Source organism: Schistocerca gregaria, chromosome X, assembly GCF_023897955.1.
Source record: "Schistocerca gregaria isolate iqSchGreg1 chromosome X, iqSchGreg1.2, whole genome shotgun sequence".
NCBI classification, from domain to species: Eukaryota; Metazoa; Arthropoda; class Insecta; order Orthoptera; family Acrididae; genus Schistocerca; species Schistocerca gregaria.
The window spans coordinates 695,388,312-695,412,257 of record NC_064931.1 but is presented as its reverse complement, the minus strand read 5'-3'; positions in this window follow the sequence as shown (position 1 = coordinate 695,412,257).

Sequence of the window (23,946 nt, the reverse complement as noted above, 5' to 3'; positions counted from 1 at the left end):
AATTACAGGTGGAAGAACTGAATACTAACTTTACTAACCTAGAAAATAGAGTAACCTCTGTTAGTTACAGTAATACTACTGTACAGTATGTGACTTCGGTTGGCGCCGCTTTTATCGCGTGTCGACAATTCTTACGTTTTGATCCAGACAAACAAATTCACCCTCTAGAATTCTGGAATGATTTCGAAGATGTTTTGCCTAATGGCTGGTCAGAAAGGGAGAAAATTTCCTTTATAAGAAGTCATTTGTTAAGAGATGCTTTGCGGTGGTCAGCTGACGTAATGATTAAATGTAAGACCCTTTCTGAATTTAAATCTGCATTTCTTAACGAACACTGGTCACACAACAAACAAAATGATGTTTTAAGGGAGTTTTGGAGTGGTAAAAAGTTTTCCCCAGGACGTGAATCAGTAAAAGATTTCTCTAGAAAGTGGATTTCACGACTGTCAAATTTGACCGAAAGGATGAAATCGGATATGATTATTATGGGTTTAGAAGGTAAGGTGCTTTGGTACTAGAGATAATGTAGATATTTTCATTGAATATTTAGAGAGAGTAGAAAGAATAGCTGCTGCGGAGGAGCAAATGCAGCATCATAACAGATCTTCTAACAACCACGTACAGAACAGAAATCAGGCAATGGAAACGTGAATGTTAGAAGTATGGAGGTCAGAAATACTAGGACAAATTATTAGAGTCAAGGCCGTGGTAGAGGAAGAGGGGGTAGACACTAAGCACGCTTTCGTAACAATTATTATGACGAAATCAGAAATGTAAACACAGTGCCATTGAGATAAGGAGGAGGACAAAATGCTACAATATCTAATACTGTAGCAAATGAACACAACAGGCCGTGAGTGGGAATTAAATCCCGTCTACGAGGAAACTGGCGCTAACCAGGCGGTAACCTACCAGAGCCAGTAATAACAACACAAACAACAGTCAGCCAACATACTCAAACAGAACACAGAGATGATGAAATAGGAACAGACAATACTAGTGATGTGTTAAGCCACTCTCATAATATAGTGGACAGTATTTTGGATACTTTGGAGAAATGGCTCAAAGAAGAACAAAAACTACACTGTAGATAATTGGGAGAAAGTAATAAACGGGTTTGAGTCTGATAGGGATGAAGATGAGGTAAAAGCTTACCTCTTCGATTATGATGGCAATCTAAAAGCTGAGGTTGCGGTAGCAGAAGTAGAGTCAGTTTTGCAGAGTTTTAAGGAGGAGGAATTGATGAAAGGAGGGGGTAGCAATATTAAAGAGGTACATGAACCTAATAGCTGTATTAATTTGCCACAAATGGTAGAAGTTGACGACATTATTATAAGTAGCATGTTGCGCAGGGACGCAGTTGCTCAGAGTTAGAGAATAGTTTGGCTGATGGGCAGCAAACAGAGGTAGAGGAAGTCGTTAAGTGCTTTGATTTGAAATTGGTGGACAGGCCGGAGAAGGCAGCTAAAAATGTAGCGATAAATTAACCCCAAAATATACGTGTGAATTTACTTGCAACTAATGAGAACTTCTTTAGCAGAAAGAAGGTTGAAAGTGATTTATTATAAGATGTGTATGAGGAAACTGTTCAGATTAAATTAAGCTATCCTGTTATTGAAACTGACATCTCTAAAGTAACGCAGCGTAATAATTTTGGTAGTGGTAGCGAAATAAGTGCTGTGCCCCAAGTAATCTTTGATGCTATTCCTGATAAGAATAATCTAGCTGACATGAAAGAAAGTGGTTTAAGAACACTAGGTGTTACTGGAAAATTCTCTAACCCAGTACAGCACGAAGAGGTAATACCAGTTGATATATTGCCGGCCGCGGTGGCCGTGCGGTTCTGGCGCTGCAGTCCGGAGCCGGGGGGCTGCTACGGGCGCAGGTTCGAATCCTGCCTCGGGCATGGGTGTGTGTTATGTCCTTAGGTTAGTTAGGTTTAAGTAGTTCTAAGTTCTAGGGGACTTATGACCTAAGATGTTGAATCCCATAGTGCTCAGAGCCATTTGAACCATTTTTGAACCAGTTGATATAAATAAAGTAACAAAAGAACAATTTCCATATAAGCAAAGAGGCAGTAATAATAAAACATGGGAACTGTCTATTACAGTAATAAGGAACGACGGATACAGAAGGATACTGACTTTGGTAGTAAAGTGCCAGATGCTAAGGCAATAAGTGAAAATAGGAAAAGGAGGCACTATGAAAAGGCTTTTCCTACTAGTTTTAGCATTAATAAGCTAGTAGTAGTAAAAACTAATGAAACATCTTTAACTAAGAAGTTTATGCTAGGTCGTAAAGTACCATTCAGGAAAATAGCAAAGTGATTTACAAATAACAGTAACTGGATACTGTATGGAATCTGCCCCTCATTGCGGATATACGTGGTTTGACGTACCGTGTAGTCCCAGCTGGACGAAACTTTATTTCCGTTTCAAGTTTCATTCCCTTCTTCTGCTCTATTATAGTAAGTAAGAATTACATATGTCTTATCGTTATATATATTCTATTAGTTTATTAAGTCTTCTTAGTAAGTAATGTTCTTAGTGCAAGGCAAAAGTAAATTTGAGTATCAATAAGACGAAGAAAATGGCTAAAAATAAACAGATTAAAATAAGATCATAAAAAAGAGTGAGTAGCTACAAAAGTAGAGAGACACTTTGCATTACGAAAAGTTATTGAAGCTAGGAATGCATAAATATAATCCATTAGAATCTGCATAAAATGATAATTTTGGTGGGAATAAGGTTGTCTGAAAAGCAAAAAGGATAAGAATGTAATGTCCCTAGAGGCAAGCAATAGTGTTTGAATATTAATAAAAGGGAGATGCGTGGAAGTGGTGTGAGGATTACACCACATATATAAATAAATAAGTAGGTCAGTAGGCTGAATAAGAGAAAAAGGGAGAAACAAGTGGCGAAATAGGTATACTTTGAAAATAGAAAAGCTGACGAAATGAAGTAAATAGGCTGAGATATATAATTAAATGACGGAGAATTGGTGCATAATTTCCCTCACGTTTCAATAAAATGTTGGAAAACGTTAATCTTGCTTAAGGCAGATACTAAATTTAGTTAGTAAAAATAGATAACAGAATCCTACAAATATGTTGGGAAATGCAGATCATAAAATATCAATAAGTTGAAAATTAAAAAAACAGTTTTTAAATAATGCATACACCAAAGCAAAGTAAGTGCTGTTAAGTAAATGACTTCTTTAGTATACTAATCCACACGATAATTAAGCCAGCCACAAGTAAACTCGCATCTCGTGGTCGTGCGGTAGCGTTCTCGCTTCCCACGCCCGGGTTCCCGGGTTCGATTCCCGGCGGGGTCAGGGATTTTCTCTGCCTCTTGATGGCTGGGTGTTGTGTGGTGTCCTTAGGTTAGTTAGGTTTAAGTAGTTCTAAGTTCTAGGGGACTGATGACCATAGATGCTAAGTCCCATAGTGCTCAGAGCCATTTGAACCACAAGTAAAACTTGCAAAGATTACTCAATCTTCTAAGCTAAAGCAAAATCTCAAGTAAAAAAAGATAACGCAAATTTCCCAAAAACTCACTATTTAAGAACATAAAGATAACTTGATTACATAAAAGATACGAGTTATGAAAAAAGAAAAGCATGAATGCAAAGTTTGTGATTCAGGCTAAATTATGAACTAAAATGATATAACGTAATGCTAATAGTCTTTCTGATAACATCTCAGTTATTAGAACTATTGCCAGAATATAGGCTATAAATTGTGCGTTGTCCCCCCTTAGATGTAAGTTGAGAACAGAAGCTTAGGCTATGTTATCTGTTTATCAGGGACATGGAGGCTGCATGAAAGACTAACTTCAAGCTTTAGTGGAAATGGACGAAAGGAAGACCAGATGTACAGTGAATCATATCCTTTCCTCTTTATAATAAAACTGAATGAAAAAGTAAATTCTCCTCCCACATTTCTAGTCAGTAAGTGAAAAACTGTTGGTTCAAATGGCTCTGAGCACTATGGGACTTAACATCTCAGGTCATCAGTCACCCAGAAATTAGAACTACTTAAACCTAACTAACCTAAGGACATCAAACACATCCATGCCCGAGGCAGGATTCGAACCTGCGATCGTAGCGGTCGCGCGGTTCCAGACTGAGGCGCCTCGACCCGATCGTCCACTGCGGCCGGCGAAAAACTGTAGTAAGGATGCCCACCTTAGTGCCTACGATTCTGGTGAAAAATGTGAGTACTGTAAAGCTAAACATTCATGTGTGTTTCTTTGCAGGGAAAGACTAAAAAAATTCATAAATGAAAAACAAATAACAATAATTTTGTAACTATTGATAAATTTATGCAATGTTTCTATGTAAAATTTTGTAAATGATTTTATGAATCTCTTTTATATTGTATTTTCTATGTGTATATAACCATGATTATTTTGAACGTGTAGTAATAAGGAATTTCTAAAAATCAATTTTATTTAAAAGAGGTAAATTAAATCATTACATCGCTTGTTTTTTGTTCGCTATTTAATTTTGTTCTAAAATAGATTTGTTCACAAAAATGAATAGGTGGTGATGAGGCAAAGCAAGCGCTGTATCGTGTGTGAGATACAGAACCGAGCGCGTGTGCCGGGACTTCCCCCAGTTCGCTGCTGGTAGCGCCACGTCACCTTCACGTGTCTGCGCGCAGCGGGCAAGTGTTGCACCACAATTAAGTATGAAATTAAAAATCAAAATTTACGTTCAAAACTTTGTTAAAAATATAGTTTAGTATAATAATACTCCAAATATCAAGTTTTATGGTTTAATGTAATGTAATGGTTTATGTAAAAATGCAATTTTAAGAGAAAAATAACTGGCGCTAAATAATAAAGCTAGAAGGCCAGAATTTGGTTAGAAGGTGCCTTTAGAACGTATAAATAAATGGTGCAAGTATCAAAACCATAGAACAAAAATTAACATCAGAATCCACATTTTTAGGAAAAATGAAAAGCGCTAAATATTGGACTTAGAAACGTAAAAAATTGGTTTATGCTTCAGTTTAGCACAAAAATAATAACTGAGAGACCATGTTAAGCTACCTCTTATAGTTTTGAATAATTAAGTAAAAACCAATTTTGTAGCTAAAGTATACCCAACTGCAGTAGATTAAGTACCTGTAATTTTAATGATAGAGAATTTTGGTTAAAGCACATGATAAAACCTACCACTTAATAGAGCTATACTAAATTTTAGAGTTGTAGTATTAATAACGGCCAATACAAGTTCTAGCAAAGGTATGGTTCAGAGGTAAAGATCTACTGTTAGGTCTGCTATAAAAATTCTAGAAGGCAAAGTTTTTATTCAAGCGAGCTGAAACTTTTTTGTGCTTTCAAGGGACTTATCTAAATACACTCCTGGAAATTGAAATAAGAACACCGTGAATTCATTGTCCCAGGAAGGGGAAACTTTATTGACACATTCCTGGGGTCAGATACATCACATGATCACACTGACAGAACCACAGGCACATAGACACAGGCAACAGAGCATGCACAATGTCGGCACTACTACAGTGTATATCCACCTTACGCAGCAATGCAGGCTGCTATTCTCCCATGGAGACGATCGTAGAGATGATGGATGTAGTCCTGTGGAACGGCTTGCCATGCCATTTCCACCTGGCGCCTCAGTTGGACCAGCGTTCGTGCTGGACGTGCAAACCGCGTGAGACGACGCTTCATCCAGTCCCAAACATGCTCAATGGGGGACAGATCCGGAGATCTTGCTGGCCAGGGTAGTTGACTTACACCTTCTAGAGCACGTTGGGTGGCACGGGATACATGCGGGCGTGCATTGTCCTGTTGGAACAGCAAGTTCCCTTGCCGGTCTAGGAATGGTAGAACGATGGGTTCGATGACGGTTTGGATGTACCGTGCACTATTCAGTGTCCCCTCGACGATCACCAGAGGTGTACGGCCAGTGTAGGAGATCGCTCCCCACACCATGATGCCGGGTGTTGGCCCTGTGTGCCTCGGTCATATGCAGTCCTGATTGTGGCGCTCACCTGCGCGGCGCCAAACACGCATACGACCATCATTGGCACCAAGGCAGAAGCGACTCTCATCGCTGAAGACGACACGTCTCCATTCGTCCCTCCATTCACGCCTGTCGCGACACCACTGGAGGCGGGCTGCACGATGTTGGGGCGTGAGCGGAAGACGGCCTAACGGTGTACGGGACCGTAGCCCAGCTTCATGGAGACGGTTGCGAATGGTCCTCGCCGATACCCCAGGAGCAACAGTGTCCCTAATTTGCTGGGAAGTGGCGGTGCGGTCCGCTACGGCACTGCGTAGGATCCTACGGTCTTGGTGTGCATCCGTGCGTCGCTGCGGTCTGGTCCCAGGTCGACGGACACGTGGACCTTCCGCCGACCACTGGCGACAACATCGATGTACTGTGGAGACCTCACGCCCCACGTGTTGAGCAATTCGGCGGTAAGTCCACCCGGCCTCCCGCATGCCCACTATACGCCCTCGCTCAAAGTCCGTCAACTGCACATACGATTCACTTCCACGCTGTCGCGGCATGCTACCAGTGTTAAAGACTGCGATGGAGCTCAGTATTCCACGGCAAACTGGCTGCGGTGCATAAATGCTGCGCAGCTAGCGCCATTCGACGGCCAACACCGCGGTTAATGGTGTGTCCACTGTGCCGTGCGTGTGATCATTGCTTGTACAGCCCTCTCGCAGTGTCCGGAGCAAGTATGGTGGGTCTGACACACCGGTGTCAATGTGTTCTTTTTTTCCATTTCCAGGAGTGTACATGTAAAAATTAAGAAGTTTCTTAATTCATAACTATGTTATTGAAGATTATGTGTCGGAAAAAGCGGTCGTTCGAAGGCTGCGGCAGTATGCAGAAAGCCGTAGACAACAGATGTTCCCTCGGCCGTTCGCTGAGGCACCTATATAAATACAGCCCGAGAGGCAGCAGGAAGGCTCACTTCGCACTCAGCCTCTGTTAAAACGTCGGATCGCGCTCTGCCTTGGATGACGTCAGAGCCGGACTGTGACGGATCGCGTATTTGCAGTAAAAACGGATTGTGAACTCGCGGGAACTGCACACCGTCCTGGATTCGCCAAAGTAACTGTTAGTGTGCCGTCCGTGAGAATTATAATTCCGCGTGGCAAGTGGCGACTATTGTTTCCACTGCGTTTCCTTTATTCAGTTCGTTGTGGTAGCTGGTTGAGTGGGAGTCTGTCAGGGCTTGTTGCTGGATTCTGCCTTCGTGAAAATGGGCGGAAAAACCGAGCGAGTTTGTGTGAAATTTTGTTTTAAAACCAGGAAATCAGCTTCTGAGACTTTTGAACTATTAAAAACAGCTTTTGGAGATAACTATATGAGCCAGTCAAATGTTTTTGTCTGGTTCAACATATTTAAAAATGGCCGCGAATCATTTGAAGATGAACCACGGTTCGGCCGTCATTCCACCTCAAACACGAATAAAAATGTGAAAGTTCGCGACTCTGTGCGCTCTGATCGTAGACTTGCATGTAGGGAGATTACTGATTAACTTTATTTAAGTTTCTATGCAGTTCAGTCGATTTTAACTGAGGATCTGAACATGCGTCGAATGTCCGCAAAAGTGTTGTCAAGTGACCAGAGACAATACCGATTGGCCGGCCAGAGTGGCGCTACAGTCTGGAACCGCGTGACCGTTACGGTCGCAGGTTCGAATCCTGCCTCGGGCATGGATGTGTGTAATGTCGTTAGGTTGGTTAGGTTTAAGTAGTTATAAGTTCTAGGAGACTGATGACCTTAGAAGTTTAGTCCCATTGTGCTCAGAGCCATTTGAACCATTTTTGAACAATACCGCCTCGAAGTGTGCCAAGAACTGATTAATCGGACTAAAAATGACCCAGATTTGTTAAATAGGGTAATTACAGGTGATGAATCGTGGGTATATGGATTGTTGTTGTTGTGGTATTCAGTCCTGAGACTGTTTTGATGCAGCTCTCCATGCTACTCTATCCTGTGCAAGGTTCTTTATTTCCCAGTACTTACTGCAACCTACGTTCTTCTGAATTTGCTTAGTGTATTTATCTCTTGGTCTCCCTCTACGATTTTTACCCTCCACACTGCCCTCCAATGCTAAATTTGTGATCCCTTGATGCCTCAGAACATGTCCTACCAACCGGTCCCTTCTTTTTGTCAAGTTGTGCCACAAACTCCTCTTCTCCCCAATTCTATTCAATACCTCCTCAATAGTTATGTGACCTACCCTTCCAATATTCAGCATTCTTCTGTAGCACCACATTTCTAAAGCTTCTATTCTCTTCTTGTCCAAACTATTTATCGTCCATGTTTCACTTCCATACAAGGCTACACTCCATAAAAATACTTTCAGAAACGACTTCCTGACACTTAAATCTATACTCGATGTTAACATATGTCTCTTCTTCAGAAACGCTTTTCTTGCCATTGCCAGTCTACATTTGATATCCTCTCTACTTCGACCATCATCAGTTATTTTGCTCCCCAAATAGCAAAACTCATTTACTACTTTTAGTGTCTCATTTCCTAATCTAATTCACTCAGCATCACCCGACTTAATTCGAATACATTCCATTATCCTCGTTTTGCTTTAGTTGATGTTCATCTTATATCCTCCTTTCAAGACACTGTCCATTCCATTCAACTGCTCTTCCAAGTCCTTTGCTGTCTCTGACAGAATTACAATTGAAAGGTCTCTGTTGGATTCCTTTCATGTTAATTTCTTAAATCTGTTGCCCTTTACGTCATAAATTCCTCTTCTAAATTTACTGTGGTGTTTCGGACTATCTGGGAGGAGACTGAGCAGAGAAACGTGTTACTTTTACACATAAACAAGAACGATCTGTCACACTACTACACTTTAAAACACAGTTTATATGTAATTTATGTCACACAGTCTCATACGGAACCTACATCCGCTTTCTTTTATATACTGTATATGATAAGATACTGTCATCCCCCTTCCCTTCTGTGTGAGAGGATGAATGAGCAAATGTATTTCTAGTTGCATGCTTGAGGGTAGCAGGCAAGCCTGTCGGCTAGAGAACAGTACGACCAACGTCGGAACAGGTAGCTACGCTTTCTAGAAGCAAAGAGGTTTCTATTCTTAGTATGGTCCTGTCCGTCTCTTGTCATGTTGGTATAGGGAGCTGCCTCTCTGGTCACTTCCGTTTGTATTTGTGAAGCACGCTCGGTAGCGGGCCGGGGCAGTCTGTCCGTGGCGAGCGTCTGAAGTGGTAAGATCTCCGGCTAAGCGCGTGTCTACAAAGTCTGCAAGACAATGGAATTCTAAAGTTCAGCCTAACTGAAAATTTAATCACCTTTATTTCAGGTTTAGCTCTAAAATATCTAATGTAATCTTAAATTGCAACGCAGTGTATTCCGAGTGTGAACTTCAGAATATTTTCCAGTAGTTGTTTTGTCACTACTTTGTGAGTAAAGTGGAGCCACGTGTTGATCAGTAACCCTAACTAAGATCATCAATCTTAAATGCGAATGTGCGTGAGATTATAACGTCTCGTCTTGACAATATTTTTCAATATAGCAACTTTTCTTTATGTTCAACCGACGTGGGGTGTATTTTTTTGGGCCCAGTACCACGGGCTTATACAACTGTTTGACCCATCAGGCTAATAGTAAGACGATAGTAACCAGTTCGAGGTTTTTCTTTCGTAAATTGCTTTTCGATCTAATTTATTTTAATTATCAAGATTATTGTGGAGTACACTCTTTGTGTAAACCAAGTTGACCACGTGAAGCATGTGGTGTAATTATCAAAGTATCCCTCAGCTACTCTTTTCGGGAAGATTTCACAGCGAGTTAGCATGAATTTAGTATACCAGTGTGTGGTAATTACATGACGGACAGGATTGCGCTAGAATGTAACTTCTTTGGGTGAAAATTGAATCGGTTGGTTGTGGTTAACTTCCTCTTGCATATGTTTCAATGTTCTTCGTGTGTTATTTTATGAATGCAGTGTTGTATGCAGTCTCCCAATCTTGGCTCCGTATTTGATGTGAAGATTACAAACTCACATTTTCACAATCCTAAGTAAGGCACCAGCTTAGTTATGACTCAAGTTTAATATGCTGAAATTTCAATGATCAATGTTAAAATAAATTTCCAAATATAAACTGATTCCCCCCATGAACCATGGACCTTGCCGTTGGTGGGGAGGCTTGCGTGCCTCAGCGATACAGATAGCCGTACCGTAGGTGCAACCACAACGGAGGGGTATCTGTTGAGAGGCCAGACAAACATGTGGTTCCTGAAGAGGGGCAGCAGCCTTTTCAATAGTTGCAGGGGCAACAGTCTGGATGATTGACTAATCTGGCCTTGTAACACTAACCAAAACAGCCTTGCTGTGCTGGTACTGCGAACGGCTGAAAGCAAGGGGAAACTACAGCCGTAATTTTTCCCGAGGGCATTCAGCTTTACTGTATGATTAAATGATGATGGCATCCTCTTGGGTAAAATATTCCGGAGGTAAAATAGTCCCCCATTCGGATCTCCGGGCGGGGACTACTCAAGAGGATGTCGTTATCAGGAGAAAGAAAACTGGCGTTCTACGGGTCGGAGCGTGGAATGTCAGATCCCTTAATCGGGCAGGTAGCTTAGAAAATTTAAAAAGGGAAATGGATAGGTTAAAGTTAGATACAGTGGGAATTAGTGAAGTTCGGTGGCAAGAGGAACAAGACTTCTGGTCAGGTGACTACAGGGTTATAAACACAAAATCAAATAGGGGTAATGCAGGAGTAGGTTTAATAATGAATAGGAAAATAGGAATGCGGGTAAGCTACTACAAACAGCATAGTGAACGCATTATTGTGGCCAAGATAGATACGAAGCCCACACCTACTACAGTAGTACAAGTTTATATGCCAACTAGCTCTGCAGATGACGAAGAAATTGAAGAAATGTATGATGAAATAAAAGAAATTATTCAGATAGTGGAGGGAGAGGAAAATTTAATAGTCATGGGTGACTGGAATTCGGTAGTAGGAAAAGGGAGAGAAGGAAACATAGTAAGTGAATATGGACGGGGGCAAAGAAATGAAAGAGGAAGCCGCCTGGTAGAATTTTGCACAGAGTACAACTTAATCATAGGTAACACTTGGTTCAAGAATCATAAAAGAAGGCTGTAGACATGGAAGAAGCCTGGAGATACTAAAAGGTATCAGACAGATTATATAATGGTAAGACAGAGATTTAGGAACCAGGTTTTAAATTGTAAGACATTTCCAGGGGCAGATGTGGACTCTGACCACAATCTGTTGGTTATGACCTGTAGATTAAAACTGAAGAAACTGCAAAAAGGTGGGAATTTAAGGAGATGGGACCTGGATAAACTAAAAGAACTAGAGGTTGTACGGAGTTTCAAGGAGAGCATAAGGGAGCAATTGACAGGAATGGGGGAAAGAAACACAATAGAAGAAGAATGGGTAGCTTTGAAGGATGAAGTAGTGAAGGTAGCAGAGGATCAAGAAGGTAAAAAGACGAGGGCTAGTAGAAATCCTTGGGTAACAGAAGAAATATTGAATTTAATTGATGAAAGGAGAAAATATAAAAATGCAGGAGACCTTTTTACGAAATTTCAGTCACCAACTTTCTCTTCCGAATGCGAAAATATTTTGTTGAGCCCAACCTACATAAGTAGGAATGATCATCAAAATAAAATAAGAGAAATCAGAGCTCGAACAGAAAGGTTTAGGTGTTCGTTTTTCCCGCTCGCTGTTCGGGAGTGGAATAGTAGAGAGATAGTATGATTGTGGTTCGATGAACCCTCTGCCAAGCACTTAAATGTGCATTGCAGAGTAGTCATGTAGATGTAAATGTAGATGAAGCAGGCAAAAAGGAATACAAACGTCTCAAAAATGACATCGACAGGAAGTGCAAAATGGCTAAACTGAGATGGCTAGAGGACAAATGTAAGGATGTAGAGGCTTATCTCACTAGGGGTAAGATAGATACTGCCTACAGGAAAATTAAAGAGACCTTTGGAGAAAAGAGGACCACTTGTATGAATATTAAGAGCTCAGATGGAAACCCAGTTCTAACCAAAGAAGAGAAAGCAGAAAGGTGGAGTATATAGAGGGTCTATACAAGGGCGATGTACTTGAGGACAATATTATGGAAATGGAAGAGGATGTAGATGAAGATGAAATGGGAGATACGATACTGCGCGAAGAGTTTGACAGAGCACTGAAAGACCTGAGTCGAAACAAGGCCCTTGGAGTAGACAACATTCCATTGGAACTACTGACGGCCTTGGGAGAGCCAGTCCTGACAAAAATCTACCATCTGGTGAGCAAGATGTATGAGACAGGCGAAATACCCTCAGACTTCAAGAAGAATATAATAATTCCAATCCCAAAGAAAGCAGGTGTTGACAGATGTGAAAATTACCGAACTATCAGTTTAATAAGTCACAGCTGCAAAATACTAACGCGAGTTCTTTACAGACGAACGGAAAAACTAGTAGAAGCCGACCTCGAGGAAGATCAGTTTGGATTCCGTAGAAATATTGGAACACGTGAGGCAATACTGACCTTACGACTTATCTTAGAGGAAAGATTAAGGAAGGGCAAACCTACGTTTCTAGCATTTGTAGACTTAGAGAAAGCTTTTGACAATGTTGCCTGGAATACTCTCTTTCAAATTCTGAAGGTGGGAGGGGTAAAATACAAGGAGCGAAAGGCTATTTACAATTTTTACAGAAACCAGATGGCAGTTATAAGAGTCGAGGGACATGAAAGGGAAGCAGTGGTTGGGAAAGGAGTGAGACAGGGCTGTAGTCTATCCCCGATGTTATTCAATCTGTATATTGAGCAAGCAGTGAAGGAAACAAAAGAAAAATTCGGAGTAGGTATTAAAATCCATGGAGAAGAAATAAAAACTTCGAGGTTCGCCGATGACATCGTAATTCTGTCAGAGACAGCAAAGGACTTGGAAGAGCAGTTGAACGGAATGGATAGTGTCTTGAAAGGAGGATATAAGTTGACCATCAACAAAAGCGAGACGAGGATAATGGAATGTAGTCGAATTAAGTCGGGTAATGCTGAGGGAATTAGATTAGGAAATGAGACACTTAAAGTAGTAAAGGAGTTTTGCTATTTGGGGAGCAAAATAACTGATGATGGTCGAAGTAGAGAGGATATCTAATGTACACTGGCAATGGCAAGGAAAGCGTTTCTGAAGAAGAGAAATTTGTTAACATCGAGTATAGATTTAAGTGTTGGGAAGTCATTTCTGAAAGTATTTGTATGGAGTGTAGCCATGTATGGAAGTGAATCATGGACGATAAATAGTTTGGACAAGAAGAGAATAGAAGCTTTCGAAATGTGGTGCTACAGAAGAATGCTGAAGATTAGAAGGGTAGATCACATAACTAATGAGGAAGTATTGAATCGGATTGGGGAGAAGAGAAGTTTGTGGCACAACTTGACCAGAAGAAGGGATCGGTTGGTAGGACATGTTCTGAGGCATCAAGGGATCACCAATTTAGTATTGGAGGGCAGCGTGGAGGGTAAAAATCGTAGAGGGAGACCAAGAGATGATTACACTAAGCAGATTCAGAAGGATGTAGGTTGCAGTAGGTACTGGGAGATGAAGAAGCTTGCACAGGATAGAGCAGCATGGAGAGCTGCATCAAACCAGTTTCAGGACTGAAGACCACAACAACAACAACATAAACTGATTTATTTCTTCTTATTTAAATTATATATATATATATATATATATATATATATATATATATATATATATATATATATATATCACCGGTTGTCGTATCACTATTAAAAGATTATAATTAATGTTAGTCTGGTTGGGAATTTCGTAAGCTAGACTGGATACCTGGTGAAACAGTTGCTCAGTAATGCAAGGTTAACTTCCTCAGATAGTTCACAGCTTTTAACCCACTTTTATGGTCTTGAACGTCAGCACCGCTTACACCTCAAATTAATGCAACAACATTACACAATGTCATCGGCGAACCTCAAAGTTTTTATTACTTCTCCGTGGATTTTAATACCTACTCCCAATTTTTCATTTGTTTCCTTTACTGCTTGCTCAATATACAGATTGAATAACACTGGGGAGAGGCTACAACCCTGTCTCACTCCCTTCCCAACCGCTGATTCCCTTTGATGTCCCTCGACTCTTATAAATGCCATCTGGTTTCTGTACAAATTGTAAATAGCCTTTCGCTCCCTGTATTCTGCTCTTGCCACCTTTAGAATTTGAAAGAGAGTATTCCAGTCAACACTGTCAGAAGCTTTCTCTAAGTCTACAAATGCTAGAAACGTAGGTTTGCCCTTCCTTAATCTTTCCTCTAAGATAAGTCGTAAGGTCAGTATTGCCTCACGTGTCCTATATTTCCACGGAATCCTAACTGATCTTCCGCAAGGTTGGTTCTACTAGTTTTTCCAGTCGTCTGTAAAGAATTCGCGTTAGTATTTTGCAGCTGTGGCTTATTAAACTGATTGTTCGGTAATTTTCACATCTGTCGACACCTGCATTGGTTCTGGGGCTGCAGTCCGGAACCGCGGGGCTGCTACGGTCGCAGGTTCGAATCCTGCCTCGGGCATGGGTGTGTGTGATGTCCTTAGGTTAGTTAGGTTTAAGTAGTTATAAGTTCTAGGTGACTTATGACCTAAGATGTTAAGTACCATAGTGCTCAGAGCCATTTGAACCATTTGAACACCTGCATTCTTTGGGATTGGAATTATTATATTCTTCTTGAAGTCTGAGGGTATTTCGCCTGTTTCATACATCTTGCTCACCAGATGGTAGAGTTTTGTCAGGACTGGTTCTCCCAACGCCGTCAGTAGTTCTAATGAAGTGTTGTCTACTCCCGGGACCTTGTTTCTACTCTGGTCTTTCAGTGCTCTGTCAAATTCTTCACGCAGTATTATATCTCCCATTTCGTCTTCATCTACATTCTCTTCTATTTCCAGAATATTGTCCTCAAGTACGTCGCCCTTGTATAGACCTTCTATATACTCCTTCCAACTTTCTGCTTTCCCTTCTTTGTTTAGAACTGGGTTTCCATCCGAGCTCTTGATATTCATACAAGTGGTTCTCTTTTCTCCAAAGGTCTCTTTAATTTTCCTTTAGTCAGTATCTATCTTACCCCTAGTGAGATAAGCCTCTACATCCTTACATTTTTCCTCTAGCCATCCCTGCTTAGCCATTTTGCACTTCCTGTCGATGTCATTTTTGAGACGTTTGTATTCCTTTTTGCCTGCTTCATTTACTGCATTTTTGTATTTCCTCCTTTTATCAATTAAATTCAATATTTCTTCTGTTACCCAAGGATTTTACTTGCCCTCGTCTTTTTACGTACTTGATCCTCTGCTGCCTTCACTACTTCATCCCTCAGAGCTACCCATTCTTCTTCTACAGTATTTCTTTCCCCTAGTTGTGACAATTGTTCCCTTATGCTCTCCCTGAAACTCTGTACAACCTCTGGTTTAATCAGTTTGTCCAGATCCCATCTCTTTAAATTCCCACCTTTTTGCAGTTTCTTCCTGAAACAAAAGTGCAGTCTTCTCGGTCGAAAGCGAAGGCAATGTTGGTGAGTTTTTTCGATTCTACCGGTATTGTGCGTCATGAATTTACCCCTGGAGGACACAATTAATCAGGAATACTACAAATGTGTCCTTGAGCGTTTGCGCGAAAAGGTGTGGAAGAAAAGGCTTGAATTGTGGAAAGACGGGACTTGGATGCTACACCATGACAATGCTCCAGTTCATTGTGCCTTCTCCATCGTTGAATTTTCGACCAAATTCAAAATCCCTGTGCTTCCACAACCGCCATTTTCCTCTGATTTGGCCCCTGCAGACTTCTACCTGTTTCCTAAACTGGAATTTTCACTGAAAGGGAAGCGATTTCACTCGATGGAAGACATACATGCAAATACCGAGAGCGTCCTTAACACACCTTAGGAAAAAAAATGTCCAGGAGTGTTTCCAAAAGTGGAAACATCGTTCAAGTCGGTGTGTTCAGTCAGAAGGGTACTATTTTGAAGGAGATGTATGACAGTGGCGTGTAGGTACCACCATAGTACAATTACAAGCCCATCCTTAAAACTTTCCAGTCACCCTTCGAATCACTAGTGTTAAACACAGCCAATTATTGTAGTAAGACGTTGTTGTATCGTCACATACGTTTATCATCACTGACGATCATTTTATAGGAAATGATACTGCCGGCATCTCATGGTCGTGCGGTAGCATTCTCGCTTCCCACGCCCGGGTTCCCGGGTTCGATTCCCGGCGGGGTCAGGGATTTTCTCTGCCTCGTGATGGCTGGGTGTTGTGTCATGTCCTTAGGTTAGTTAGGTTTAAGTTGTTCTAAGTTCTAGGGGACTGATGACCATAGATGTTAAGTCCCATAGTGCTCAGAGCCATTTGAACCATTTGAACCAAATGATACTGTGGCAGTTCAGGTCCCAGAAAGGCGCCTTGTAAACCTTGAGAGCAGACTCAGGCTAGCGTACTGGGTTGGGTATGTTCTGTACGGCAGTCGTTGGTGCACCAGGACAAGCTGCACCAGGAGAAGCGGGTGCGGTAACGAGTCACATGGAGGTCGAGCGTGGCCACCCACAGCGGCAATAGCTTTGTAGTTCGTCCGCTAGATGTCGGCGTCCTTTGAGCTCTGCTGTTGTTGTGGTCTTCAGTCCTGAGACTGGTTTGATGCAGCTCTCCATGCGACTCTATCCTGTGCAAGCTTCTTCATCTCCCAGTACCTACATCCTTCTGAATCTCCTTAGTGTAATCATCTCTTGGTCTCCCTCTACGATTTTTACTCTCCACGCTGCCCTCCAATGCAAAATTTGTGATCACTTGATGCCTCAGAACATGTCCTACTAACCGGTCCCTTCTTTTTGTCAAGTTGTGCCACAAACTTCTCTTCTCCCCAATCCGATTCAATACTTCCTCATTAGTTATGTGATCTACCCTTCTAATCTTCAGCATTCTTCTGTAGCACCACATTTCGAAAGCTTCTATTCTCTTCTTGTCCAAACTATTTATCGTTCATGTTTCACTTCCATACATGGCTACACTCCATACAAATACTTTCAGAAATGACTTCCCAACACTTAAATCTATACTCGATGTTAACAAATTTCTCTTCTTCAGAAACGCTTTCCTTGCCATTGCCAGTGTACATTAGATATCCTCTCTACTTCGACCATCATCAGTTATTTTGCTCCCCAAATAGCAAAACTCCTTTACTACTTTAAGTGTCTCATTTCCTAATCTAATTCCCTCAGCATTACCCGACTTAATTCGACTACATTCCATATCCTCGTTTTGCTTTTGTTGATGTTCTTCTTATATCCTCCTTTCAAGACACTGTCCATTCCATTCAACTGCTTCTCCATGGATTTTAATACCTACTCCCAATTTTTCTTTTCTTTCCTTTACTGCTTGCTCAATATACAGATTTAATAACATCGGGGATAGGCTACAACCCTGTCGTACTCCCTTCCGAACCACTGCTACCCTTTCATGTCCCTCAACTCTTATAACTGCCATCTGCTTTCTGTACAAATTGTAAATAGCCTTTCGCTCCCTGTATTTTACCCCTGCCACTTTTAGAATTTGAAAGAGAGTATTCCAGTCAACATTGTCAAAAGCTTTCTCTAAGTCTACAAATCCTAGAAACATAGGTTTGCCTTTCCTTAATCTTTCTTCTAAGAGAAGTCGTAGGGTCAGTATTGCCTCACGTGTTCCAATATTTCTACGGAATCCAAACTGATCTTCCCCGAGGTCGGCTTCTACCAGTTTTCCATTCGTCTGTAAAGAATTAGTGTTAGTATTTTGCAGCTGTGACTTATTAAACTGATAGTTCGGTAATTTTCACATCTGTCAACGCCTGCTTTCTTTGGGATTGGAATTATTATATTCTTCTTTAAGTGTGAGGGTATTTCGCCTGTTTCACTCATCTTCCTCACCAGATGGTAGAGTTTTGTCAGGACTGGCTCTCCCAAGGCCGTCAGTAGTTCCAATGGAATGTTGTCTACTCCGGGGGCCTTGTTTCGACTCAAGTCTTTCAGTGCTCTGTCAAACTCGTCACGCAGTATCACATCTCCCATTTCATCTTCATCTACATCCTCTTCCATTTCCATAATATTGTCCTCAAGTACATCGTCCTTGTATAGACCCTCTATATGCTCCTTCCACGTTTCTGCTTTCCCTTCTTTGCTTAGAACTGGGTTTCCATCTGAGATCTTGATGTTCATACAATTGGTTCTCTTATCTCCAAAGGTCTCTTTAATTTACCTGTAGGCAGTATCTATCTTACCCCTAGTGAGATAAGCCTGTACATCCTTACAGTTGTCCTCTAGCCATCCCTGCTTAGCCATTTTGCACTTCCTGTCGATGTCATTTTTGAGAAGTTTGTATTCCTTTTTGCCTGCTTCATTTACTGCATTTTTATATTTTCTCCTTTTATAAATTAAATTCAATATTTCTTCTGTTACCCAAGGATTTCTACCAGCCCTCGTCTTTTTACCTACTTGATCCTATGCTGCCTTCACTACTTCATCCCTCAGAGCTACCCATTCTTCTTGTACCGTATTTCTTACCCCCATTTGTGACAATTGTTTCCTTATGCTCTCCCTGAAACTCTGTACAACCTCTGGTTTAATCAGTTTGTCCAGATCCCATATTCTTAAATTCCCACCTTTTTGCAGTTTCTTCACTTTTAAGCTACAGGTCATAACCAATAGATTGTGGTCAGAGTCCACATCTGCCCCTGGAAATGTCTTACAATTTAAAACCTGGTTCCTAAATCTCTCTCTTACCATTATATAATTTATCTGATAGCGTTTGGAACTCTGCTAGAGAGCCCATATAGGCTCTCTAAGCTTTGTTATTGTAGCAGTAATCATGTATTCTGACGCTTATCAGATGACAAAAATCGCTATGAAAGCACGTGACAAGTTTTCCCAGTGGTGTAAAGCCGTTGGAGAGAAAAGTGATGGAAAGGGCCGCCAAGACAGACCTAAAGAACTTGTTAACGACTGAAAACCAGATAAGTTCTAATAAAATGTGAACCCAGTAAGATACTGGAAAACCAGTACCACAGAAACAAAAGGAAAATTATAGCGAGTACGGTGGTATAAGTGTGAACTGGTGCAATTAAACTATATGAACTTTAGAAAATTGTAACACGGTGACAAGTACACCGATTTTCACAAAGTGTCAATGGATACGTTTCGTAGAGACTATCAGACAATTACACCAAAACTGTCATAAACGCTGACATTTCTGAACTATAGGCCGGAATCTGTATTCTGTGCTGAAAAATTGGCAAATTTAGCCGCAGGATTAATTTATGTCGTAAAGAATAACAATGGTTAGGAAAGCAGAAATAGGTTTATAATTGTTTATATTTCTTGATAATCATCTTATGAAAAGTAATGTTTTTTGTCTTAAAAGTGTGATTTACGAGAAAACCAGTGCATGTACTAAAAACATAATTTCAGCACTGAAAAGCTCATAAAATTCAGAAGTGGTATCGTATGAATTCTTGTATCTATCAATAAATTTATATTTTAATATGGCCAGGAAGTAAAAGTACTCCATTTGAGTCGTGTGACCTATGTGAGATTACAAAAACCCGGGTGCTGTCTTGATTCAGACAAACTGGTTTTCTGTGTGAGTTGGATGGGCAATGACTCGGTCTCTTCACGAAAGTAATGAGTGCCGAGTTGTCGACTCAGAAAATTTTCACACGTGTCATCAGTGAACATTTAGTAATGTTTTGAAAGTGTGGGCTTAGAGTATTTTTTCGTCAGGGGACGATTCCATAACCGCAAATGATGTGACCATAAATGATATAAAATGTAGATCTATAAGTTGTGAATGCCACAGTGAAATTGTGTCACTGTAGAATCTGTTCATTCATTTTAAAAGACAGATGTTTCATAAAAGAGGAGACTATATGAATTTTACATGTATGTATCACCAGAGGGTGATTAGCCGTTTGTTGTTTGTGGCAGCACGTAGGTTTGTCGACCACTATTATATTTGTCATTATATTTGTCTCTGTCGAAGGTTATGAGAGACGTTGTAAGTTGGCTTACTCCTCGTGGCAACATTAGAGCGAACCAACCCTTATTTGTTCCTGCTGTTGCGAACTGATTTTGTTTACGCTCAGAGAGACGGGAGATTTTTGTTAGGTGGCGCAATGTCCTGTGGGAACAACAATATATTACTGATGATCCAATGTGGCTTGGCGAGAGGTCGTCGAACACAATTTTATGAACGCAAAAATGCTGCTGAGGTGAGAGAGATGGGTGTCTCATGAGCGTAGTGACGAAGGAAGTTCTGAGAACTGTTGAAACGTTAATGCATGAGTTGTGTATTTTGTGATCATGGCGGTCGTGCTAATGAGCAGTGATTGTGTTATCTTGTGTACTGAGATCGTTGTATTCCGCAGGTACTCTCGTTAACACCACAACAGACATATAAGAGGACAGAAATGTGAGACAGCAGCACCAGACAGAGGCTCAAAATGGCACTGAGCACTATGGGACTTAACATCTATGGTCATCAGTCCCCTAGAACTTAGAACTACTTAAACCTAACTAACCTAAGGACATCACACAACACCCAGCAGACAAAGGCCAAATAGAAAATAGGTATTACTGAATGTAAAAGTGAAGGTACTGTGGAAACTGATTTAAATATATTAGTTAATAAATTGTACTAAAATTTTCTGTGCAGGACTTATGAATCGCCAACTAGTGTCAGTCTAAAGGATACTAAAGGGTGGGAAAGGACATCCATGATCATACATTTGCATTTGCTTTGCGCAGTCATGCATTTTGTACTTTTCACAGATACAATTCCTATGATATCCGCAGCGAACAGAGGTGCCGCAAGACCGGGCGATCTTGTGATTCCGTACAGCGACATCTGATTGTTAGGAGTAAACGGTAGTATCTGACAGAACACAATAACAGTTATGTAGAAAATACTGGCCAGTATGGTTGAATACAGGTATCTTGCTTGGTTGTGCAATTATGGAGCAATTTGTGGCAACTACACTCCTGGAAATGGAAAAAAGAACACATTGACACCGGTGTGTCAGACCCACCATACTTGCTCTGGACACTGCGAGAGGGCTGTACAAGCAATGATCACACGCACGGCACAGCGGACACACCAGGAACCGCGGTGTTGGCCGTCGAATGGCGCTAGCTGCGCAGCATTTGTGCACCGCCGCCGTCAGTGTCAGCCAGTTTGCCGTGGCATACGGAGCTCCATCGCAGTCTTTAACATTGGTATCATGCCGTGACAGCGTGGACGTGAACCGTATGTGCAGTTGACGGACTTTGAACGAGGGCATATAGTGGGCATGCGGGAGGCCGGGTGGACGTACCGCCGAATTGCTCAACACGTGGGGCGTGAGGTCTCCACAGTACATCGATGTTGTCGCCAGTGGTCGGCGGAAGGTGCACGTGCCCGTCGACCTGGGACCGGACCGCAGCGACGCACGGATGCTCGCCAAGACCTTAGGATCCTACGCAGTGCCGTAGCGGACCGCACCACCACTTCCCAGCAAATTAGGGACACTGTTGCTCCTGGGGTATCGGAGAGGACCATTCGCAACCGTCTCCATGAAGCTGGGTTACGGTCCCGCACACCTTTAGGCCGTCTTCCGCTCACGCCCCAACATCGTGCAGCCCGCCTCCAGTGGTGTCGCGACAGGCGTGAATGGAGGGACGAATGGAGACGTGTCGTCTTCAGCGATAAGAGTCACTTCTGCCTTGGTGCCAATGATGGTCGTATGCGTGTTTGGCGCCGTGCAGGTGAGCGCCACAATCAGGACTGCATACGACCGAGGCACACAGGGCCAACACCCGGCATCATGGTGTGGGGAGTGATCTCCTACACTGGCCGTACACCTCTGGTGATCGTCGAGGGGACACTGAATAGTGCACGGTACATTAAAACCGTCATCGAACCCATCGTTCTACCATTTCTAGACCGACAAGGGAACTTGCTGTTCCAACAGGACAATGCCCGTCCGCATGTATCCCGTGCCACCCAATGTGCTCTAGAAGGTGTAAGTCAACTACCCTGGCCAGCACGATCTTCGGATCTGTCCCGCATTGAACATGTTTGGGACTGGATGAAGCGTCGTCTCATGCGGTCTGCATGTCCAGCATGAACGCTGGTCCAACTGAGGCACCAGATGGAAATGGCATGGCAAGCCGTTCCACAGGACTACATCCAGCATCTCTACGATCGTCTCCATGGGAGAATAGCAGCCTGCATTGCTGCGAAAGGTGGATATACACTGTACTAGTGCCGACATTGTGCATGCTCTGTTGCCTGTGTCTATGTGCCTGTGGTTCTGTCAGTGTGATCATGTGATGTATCTGACCCCAGGAATGTTTCAATAAAGTCTCCCCTTCCTGGGACAATGAATTCACGGTGTTCTTATTTCAATTTCCAGGAGTGTAGAAATAAAGATACCTTTGTATATTAAAATTTGTAAAGCAACGTAAAGTGAGTGTGTGATATTTTACTAAAAGTATGTAAATATATGCGTGAGAAAGTTGTTGTGCAATAGGGGAATTTGTGGTGTATGTCCGAGTGAGCTTAATTTTGTAAAAGGCAGCCGTGAGGGGAGTTGAATATTAAATTTATTAGTAATTTTTTGTGGAAAGGAATCGTATTTTGATTTCATTAAATTTTATTTAATTTCGGAATTACGAGATTTCTAGTCTAAATTGCTTGTGATAATCTGGCTGACATTAGAAATACCGCGAATGTACAAGTGCTCGAGATGATCTGATTGGCTGCTTAACATATCAGCCAATAAGAATTCATCGTTTTCAGCTCGGTTGAGTAGGGCTGTGTCCCTCAGACCTGTGAGTCGAGATAGTTGGTCTGGAGCCGTCTTCTGGTAATCACCTATGTTGAACCGCGCTAATCAAATTTGTACCAAAATGAAGAAATTCGCACGTTTGATCGTTTGTCGTATAACTGTGAAGAGCGACTACAGTTTCGAGAACTTTGTGAAATTTTGAGCCTTGTGAGTGGTTTATTTAAGGAGATATACGCGTGTGAACATTTCATGTCGTCCATTAAATCCGCGTGGCGCGTTTCGTGCAGATAACGAGACATTAATGCGAGCAGTTCCTTGCAGGAAGCCTACTGAACGGCTGAAATCTGTATGTGATACACTATGTGGTCAAAAGTATCCAGACACCCCTACCTTTCTCATATTAGATGTTAACTTGCAGGTAGTCATGGTCATCTTCTGCCTTCTTTTTGGTGTAAACTTGTTACAGAGACAATCAGCAACGTCGCCTAATTGATCTTGGGATATTAAATGTGGATTTGATAGTCATTTTCCTTGTTTTAAAGACAATAAACTAACTAAAAGGCGCCGGCCGTTGTGACCGAGCGATTTCTAAGCGCTTCAGTCTGGAACCGCGCTGCTGCTACGGTCGCAGGCTCAAATCCTGCCTCGGGCATGGATGTGTGTGATGTCCTTAGGTTAGTTAGGTTTAAGTAGTTCTAAGTTTAGGGGACTTATGACCTCAGATATTAAGTCCCATAGTGCTCAGAGCCATTTGAACCATTTAACTAAAAGGGAACTTTCGACATTTTTCAAACGACTTATGCAGGAATCACGAACTCTGGGTTGTTCTACTGACTTTCAGCTACTACCCTTGGTCTGGAGTTATGTGGCCTTTGCATGGTAAGTATTTAGTCGAATTTTCTTCAACGCTGCTTTTGTTGGCTAAAACAGTATCTACGATCGCAGAGTGAAGGGGCAAACAACTTGAAACCTATCCAGGTATGTGGACTGATTGTTTAAATGATGGTGAGACATCAGCATGTCCCGCCGCATTTTGTGCATTTTGCGGCCGGGAAAAGTAAAGTTCGTGTCGAACGAACTTTA